This window comes from Sciurus vulgaris (genome assembly GCF_902686455.1).
Source record: "Sciurus vulgaris genome assembly, chromosome: 2".
NCBI lineage: Eukaryota > Metazoa > Chordata > Mammalia > Rodentia > Sciuridae > Sciurus > Sciurus vulgaris.
The window spans coordinates 112,421,896-112,429,062 of NC_136462.1; positions in this window are offsets into that span (position 1 = coordinate 112,421,896).

The window sequence follows — 7,167 nt, forward strand, 5'->3', positions numbered from 1 at the left end:
CAAGATGTTGCAGACGCCACAATTCCTTTTTTCAGTAAAATATTTCCTGGTTCGTATTGAAATAATGTATGATAAGATTGAATAACTTGTAAATCTTGTTTGAAGATTCTTAGGAATCCTGCAATAAGGTCTTGTTGAAATTGCCTCTCTGATGTGTTCTAGTGAAAGCTTATACCCTGTCGAAAGGCCTGTGGACTTTGCCCTTTCCCAGGCAACTGTTGATGGGTTTAAGGTAGGGTAGATCCCAATGTAAACTGCATCTTTAGTAGGCACTTCTGCCCTTTGGCTCAGGTGCCTCGGCTTCCAGTCCAGAACCTAGAAAATCCCAAATGCATTTCCCAAAAGCCTAATCACTCACACCCCTATTTTTTTTTTCTCTCAAATCTCTTTTGGAGGTGCAAGTCAGTCACAGGAAGAGATCTTTTATTTTAAGTCTCACATAGGTGTATGAGGTACATTCTCCCAGATGATTTTAACATTGGGGAACTTCTCTCACAATTTTGTAATAGTTTAATGAAAGGAATAACTGTCAAGCCACTAGTTATATGTAAAACCCTTATGGTCACTAAATACATTAGTTATCTCTCTACCCAGGTGCATTGGAGGTATAAATCTAGAGCAAAGGGAACACAGTGATTCAGTGCTGTAGCAGATTATCTGGTCCATAAGTAATAGATATTACATATTTATTGAATTAATGAGCGATAAATGAATCTGTCTACATTTATTCCTAAAACCGTATTTCTTAAATTTCATATCCCTAACCCTCATTTTAGTAACAGCAGTAAGGAGACCCAAGCTATGGATATACCCATACATGTTAAAAGTCCTTGTTAGTGTAGTATTAATTTTTAACTTGACTACTGATACGTTAAAAAAATCTCTATGTAGATCTGTTTTGTTACATATCTACTTTTATCACAGTGTAAAAATGTGAATGTTTTGATTGTTTTCCTTAGAAGAGTACCACATGGTCATGTTTGTATTCTCAGTTGTTGCATAACACATGGCAGTTCATTGTCCATTCTCTAACCTCATCAAGGAGCATTTAATATCTGTGAATTCCAGCTGTCTTGTAATGCACAACTGCAGGCAACAAATTATGGACCCAGGCAGGCCACAGAGCAGGTGGACCTGGTGCACAGAGCCCTAAGAATTTGCAGCTGTCCTGGCTGAAGTCTGCCACATGATTCCCACAGCACCTATTCTTGTGTGAGAATCTCACTGAAAGACTGGAATGTTCAGAAAATATGCTGTGAACATCAAATGAAGTAAAAAGATGGCCAGCTGGCTCTCAGAACTGCCCAAATTCATGTTTTGTCTCTCCTAATTGATCTTTTGACAGGATAACATGATTTAAAACACATTAACAAAGCAATCCTAGGTATATCTCTGTACATGAATATATATATGTGAATGAATTTTTATAACTGTTGAGAAAGATACACACTAAACAGTATAGTGTTCACCCCTGAGGAGGAATTGGGGATGGAGAGAGTGGTGAAGGAGAGCTTTGACTATAGATTTAGTATTTGAGTTTATATAAAAATCTATTCATATATTATTTGTGTGACTAAAGTAATTAAAAGCAACTCTTTGTGACTCTGCTGCTCTGAATCCTTCAGTAGCTCCCCATTGCATTCAAGCTGATATCTAAGGTACACAGACTTGAGCAGGTCTGGGTTTCTATTTGGCTCTCTGTAAGCCCAGTGCACTTTAGCCATATCAGCTGCTTGAAGGGCCCCAATACCTCCTGATGCCTTAGGCCTCTGGACTTTCATATATACTTTTCCCTCCACCTAGAGTGCCTCCCTCCATTCGACCCATTAAAGTGAATACTCCTTTTTTGCCCCCAAAAAACCAGGGTCTGTAAAAAGTGATGGAGAAACACAACATTTGATTTTTTCAGACTAGCCAGTTATTAGAATAGCATTGTTTTAAAGCTTCCCAGGGCACAACTGACTGTAGTGTTACATACCAAATTATGCTGAACCCCCAATCTGAAAATGAATGCTGTTTCCTCATGGCCAGACCAATTCTGTGTCAGATGTATGCTGCACTGGGTATAGGACCAGCATGGAGTTGATATTCTGGAACTGCCTGAGAAGGATGCTGACATGGCTATTCTATAGCTTGCAACCTAGAGACCTTATCAAATTATATGCAGTTATTTGTAATTAACAATTTATTAGTTGTCATCTGGGAGTTAAGAAACTTGAGTTCTATCCTTGGACAAAGGTTTGATTTTCTTCTCTGTAAAAGGTTGGGGTAAATTATCTCTTTAAGTTCTTTCTAATTCTAAGATTTTAGATTCTATAAATTTATGAGAGAAATATTAAACAATATCCCCCCCACACACCCCTTGGTGGTGATGGTGGTGGGGATTGAACTCGGCATGCTAGGCAAACTCTACCACTGAGCCACATCCCTTGCCCTTATAATTATTCTCAAGGGCTCATTTTTTTGCTCAGAAACATTTTTATTTCCTGAACCAAATGAAGAATAAAGTCCTTTTTAAAATGAAATCTATTGTAGTCTTCAGATTTCGAATTCCGATGTTATCACTAACTGTTGCAGGAACCCTATTTCATCATCTTGAAGATGAAATTTTGGATACTAGATTCTTGTCTGCTCTAAAATGCTTTTCCTCCCATTGGTGTAAAGGCATCCCCACAAGCTGTTGCTGCCACCCAGAGGAGAAAATATTGTTGCAAAGAAGAGATTACATAGGCCCAGACTGTACTGATGCCTTTAGTCAGGGATCTTCAGAGAAACAAGATTCATTATAAGAAATTGGGTCATGTGATTATGGAGGCTGACAAGTCCCAAACTCTGTAAAAAGCAAGCTGGAAATTGAAGGCTGGCAGGCTCCAATCCCAGCAAGAGTGAATGTTTCATCTAGCTCAGGTCCAAAGGCAGGAAAAATATCTGAAGTTCCAATTTGAAGGCTGTCAGGCTAGAGGAGTTCCTTTTCTCAGTCATTTTGTCTTCAACGACTGGATGAAGTTCATCCACAATAGGTGGGTGATCTGCTTAATTTACCCACTCAAATATTAATCTCATCCAGAAACATGCCCAGAATGTTAGATCAAATATCTGGGCACTTTGTGGCCTTGTTGATGCATAATATTAACCATCAGAGGTGATGACAAAAGCTATCATTTAAATGTCTACTATGTATCAGGCCCTTCCTTGGGCATTTTCCATATACATTCCTATTCTGGATGGCAGGTATTTGCAATATTTTTAAACTGAGAAATCAGAGTTTTAAAAATTTAATTGTCCTAAATCATTCAGCTAGTACCTGGCAAGTGAATTCAGTTGAGTGTGATGCAAAGCATGTTTTTTTTTCAGCAACAAGAACCATAATAGAAGCACCTTGCGTAAGGAGGCAATGTGTTTGTAAATCCATCCTTTGAACTAGAGATTAGAATAGGCTGTGTTCTACCTTCCTAGGAGGACTCTGGACCTAGGGATTAATGTGTGACAGACCCATGTGCACTTCTCAGGCTAGTTAAAACTATTACTGTTTTAGCATAAAGATTATTTGATGAGCCTGGCACAGTGGCACACTCCTGTAATTCCAGCAGCTCAGGAGGCTGAGGCAGGAGGATCACAAGTTCAAAGCCAGCCTCAGCAAAAAGTGAGGTGCTAAGCAACTCACTGAGACCTTGTCTCTAAATAAAATACAAAATAGGGCTGGGGATGTGGCACAGTGGTAGAGTTCCACTGAGTTCAATCCCCAGTACCAAAAAAAAAAAAAAAAAAAAAAAAAGATTATTTGAGGAATGTAAGAAAATGCAGAATCCAATATCCAGAGATTCTGATTTAAGGTTTGGAGTAGAGCCCAAGAATCTGCTCCAGGTGACTCTGGTTCAAAGAAATCCTGCTCAATCACATTGGGTTGTGGTTTCTAAAGGAGCCTGAAAAAAATATAGACCATGTTGTTTCCTGAGGCCTACTTGGGATGTTGTTTATTTCTTTTTTGTGGTATTGGGGATTGAACTCAGGGCCTCACACACACACACTAGGCAAGCAATCCACCTCTGAGCTACTTCCCCAGACATTAAGATGGCATTTCCATACCTGGTGTTTATCCGATAGTCCCAGGATGGGCTTGAGGATTCCTGATTGGGAAACTGCATTCTGTATGATGGATCTCATCCTCAAGATTTCAAATGCATGAAAGGTATTTCATTTAGTTCCAAGTAGTACAACCATGTCAGTCATGATGACCGACTTCCACAGTCCCCTCCTCTGCAATAAGCTGTTTGTTTGTTTGTGGTGCTGGGGATTGAACTCAGGGCCTTGTGCTTATGAGGCAAGCACTCTACCAACTGAGCTATATCCCCAGCCCATGGGCTGTATTTTATGCAGTGTGAAATTAGTGGTCTGGGAGGTAAGGCTTGACTTAACTCAGATTGATGAAGAACTAGAAGTGGTCTGATACAGAAGGTTCTGCGGGGCAAGGGGAATGGTAATTCACAAAACAATCTAATAGGCTTCACCCAGAATGTGCAGTGGCAGGCTGGAGACAATTAACCAGTAAGTAGTAAGATTGGAACCATGAAGAGAACACACATGCCATCAGGGGAACTAGGGGGAACAGAGGGGTAGGGGAGGGACAAGGTAAGCAAAGCCAACTCCACAAATGCCTTATTCCAAATGGCTTTCTAGTCTTTGCCTCCTTGCAGTTATAGCAGTTACTCATTGCTGTAATAACTGTTACGCCACTCCCACCCCATCTTAAAGATGTATTAAGACACGTTCTTTGCAACAAATAGCTAAAATTCATACTTCAAGATTCTTGGATTCATCAGATATGAAGGTTGGAGGGATATTCTTTGTGATTCCTTCTAGCATTTTAGAGGTGTTCCCCTTGCACCTCTAGAATGGGGGAATGGGACAGGTAGTAAATCCATTAGGTGAATTCATTAGAAAAGACTGGACAAATGGAGTCAGTCTTTCCTGGGTCATAGCTTTGGCAATGAGTGGTGCCTTCAGTGAGGTTTCCCAACTCCTTGTGGCAGTGTCTGAGTAGGCACTCTACTATAGTTTGGATTTGGAAATGTCCTCCAAAGGCCCATGCCTTAAATGCTTTGTCCTCAGCCTATGACACTAGTGGGTGATGGTAGAACCTTGAGGAGGTGGGGCTTACTTGGAGGAAGCTATGTCACTGGGAGCATGCCCTTGGAGGGGGTATTGGTATCCCACCCTATTTCTCTTCCTCTCTACTTCCTGGCCTCCATGAGGTGAAGTTTCCGCTACAAACAATCCCACCATGATGTGCCATGCTGCCACAGAACGAAAAGCAATGAACCAACTGACCATGAACTGAGACCTCTGGAACCATGAAACAAAATAAAATTTCCCTCCTTATAAATTATTTATTTTGGGTATTTTGTCACAGTGACAGAAAGCTAGCTAACACACCTCCTTGCAGAAAACTCAGGAGCTCCCAGAGAACACTGATCTTCATTCTCTATGAACTCCCTAATATGAGCATAGTGCCTGCAGGGAGTAAGTGCCTAATACATTTTAACTGAGAAACAGCATGTTTTGTTTTGTTTTCACACAGTTTCTCACTGTTTTCTAAATTGCTGAGGCTGGCCTTTAACTTGTAATCCTCCTGCCTCAGCTTCCCCAGTTGCTGGGAGTGTAATGCTGGGATTACAGTTGTTTACCACTGACAAATAACTTGTCAGAGATAAAAGGGCTAATAAGTAGCAGGGCCTAAACTCTATAAAGACCCAAAACCCAAGTTCACTGACTTCCACAGGAAAAATCTTTCCAAATTTCCATCCATGCTTACAACTGCTGTTGTGATTCAGATCCTCCTGTTTCTAAATAACAGATCTTCCTGCCCAGGTCTCATCCTCAATCTCTCTTCCACACCACTACCAAAGTTAACTTTCCAAAATGCAAATCTGTTCATGTCACTCACAAATTAAGCCTATCACATATAAGGCCCCAAACTCTTTAGTTTTCAGTCCTTATTTGGCCTCAGCTTGCTTTCCAATCTCATCTATATCACTGTATTCCACTCATGTCAGTTCTTGCAATTTTTTAAAACCGTGTGCTCTGTCCTTATGTGTTGAACATGCCATTTGGTTTCCCTCCATGATCCACTATTAGCTTTTCCCTAGCCAGTTATATATATGTACATAAGTATATTACTAGCTCATACATGCAAGAAAATGTATAACAAATGTATGATTTCAAGAATGATAATAAAAGAGCAATCATGCTTCCATTATCTAGCCAAAGACTCACATTATTACCAAAGCCCCCTATAAGATAGTGTTCTTTAAAGTCTCTGCACATGCTAGGATACCCTTCCAGATCTCACTCTGCATAGTGAACCTCAGTTTACCTCCCCAGAAAGCCTCTATTGATTTCCCTAAGGGACACTTAGTGCTTCCGCATTTATAACTGTATTACATTTACTTACATGTTTGCCTCCCCAAGGAATTAAAGTTGATTAAAGTGGATTAAAGTTAAATATTATTTAATCTCTGGCAACCAGCACAGAGACTAGTTATACTGCAAATGTTCAATTAATAGGATGTCAGCACCCAGTTTGCCTGGGGGAGTCTGGGCTTTTGTCTGTTATGCTGCAGTACTTATTAATAAGTGCTTCCTTTCACTCATGAAAGTGTCATAATTTAGATAACCAATCATATGATCAACCTATCAACAAATTCTATTGAATGAATTTGAATGAACAGATTAATCAGTGAATGGAGAAAAACTTTAACTGATAGAAACAAGGCAGAAAAAGCTGACATGTGAAGATTCTCAAATAAAAACCCAACAGCAGGTCACTGCGCCTGCATCTCCTTTGGAAGTGTTTGCCTTTCCTGGAGACACAGAAGACAGTTTTGCAGAACAGATGCTCAGTAACCTTTACTTCAAACCAGATGAAAAATGTTAGCATCTTCCTACTTCAAGAAAACACTGATGTAAAATGTGAATTTAGCCAGGCACAGGGGTGCACATCTGTAATCTGGTTACCTGTGAGGCTAAGGCAGACAAATTAAATGTTCAAGGTCAGCCTGGCTACTTAGCAAGATCCTGTCTCAAAATAAAATAAAAGGGGCTGGGGCTGGGGCTCAGTGGTAGAAGCACTGGGTGAGGCACTGGGTTCGATCCTTAGCACTACATTAA